This window comes from Octodon degus, unplaced genomic scaffold (genome assembly GCF_000260255.1).
Source record: "Octodon degus isolate 3935 unplaced genomic scaffold, OctDeg1.0 scaffold00185, whole genome shotgun sequence".
NCBI classification, from domain to species: Eukaryota; Metazoa; Chordata; class Mammalia; order Rodentia; family Octodontidae; genus Octodon; species Octodon degus.
Genome location: NW_004524761.1, coordinates 5,010,106 through 5,011,223, shown reverse-complemented (window position 1 = coordinate 5,011,223; position 1,118 = coordinate 5,010,106). Strand labels below are relative to the sequence as shown.

Below are 1,118 nucleotides of genomic sequence, written 5' to 3'. Positions count from 1 at the left end.
CGGAGCGCGGAGTGCAGCATCCACCTGGAGGTGATCGTGGACAGACCGCTGCGGGTTTTTCACGTGGAGGTGCAGGTGAAGGACATTAACGATAACCCGCCTAGGTTCTCCAGGCAAGAACAAGAATTTCGTATTTTAGAGTCAAGAATGCCAGATTCGCGGTTTCCAGTAGAGGGCGCTTCTGATTTGGATATTGGAGAAAACGCAGAATTGAAATACAAGGTAAATCCTAATGAATATTTTGACTTGGATGTTAAAAGAAATCAAGAAGAAACGAACGTTTTAGAGCTGATCTTGAAGAAACCTTTAGACAGAGAAGAAATTCAAGAACATCGTTTAGTACTAACCGCAACTGATGGAGGAAAACCTGAACTAACAGGTACAGCTCAGTTATTGATTGACATATTGGATGCGAATGATAACGCCCCAGAATTTGATAAATCCATTTATAATGTCAGATTGTTGGAAAATACACCGAGGGAGACGTTAGTTATTAAACTTAATGCCTCAGATGCAGATGAGGGTATTAATAAGGAAATAGTATATTTTTTCAGTAATCTGGTTCTTGATGATGTAAAGTCTAAATTTATGATCAATTCTAATAGTGGAGAAATAAAAGTTAAGGAAGAACTAGATTATGAGAGAAGGAATTTATATGAAATTAATATTGATGCCGTGGATAGAAGTCCCTTCCCATTAACAGGACACTGTAAAGTGATTGTGAAACTTCTGGATGTGAATGATAATACACCCAAGATCGCTATAACTTCTCTTTTTCTGCCTATCAAAGAAGACGCTCCCATGGGCACCGTCATTGCCCTTATCAGCGTATCTGATCGTGACTCAGGTTCCAACGGGAAGGTGACCTGTTCCCTGAAACCTCACATCCCCTTCAAGCTAGTGTCCACTTTCAAGAATTATTATTCTTTGGTGTTGGACAGCACCTTGGACCGGGAGAATATATCTGACTATAAACTAGTAGTGACAGCGCAAGATGGGGGCTCTCCCTCGCTGTCGGCCTCGGCCACCGTGTCCGTGGAGGTGGCCGACGTGAACGACAACGCGCCTGTGTTTGCGCAGCCCGAGTACACGGTGTTCGTGAAGGAGAACAACCCGCC

At 43.1% G+C, this 1,118-nt stretch overlaps 1 protein-coding gene across 1 annotated transcript in view; it reads left to right on the top strand.

Moving 5' to 3' along the window:
• The window catches only part of LOC101588310 (protocadherin alpha-4), a 14,044-nt gene that overhangs the window by 10,720 nt on the left and 2,206 nt on the right, over nucleotides 1-1,118 (top strand). The gene's annotated exons all lie outside the window — the stretch shown is intronic.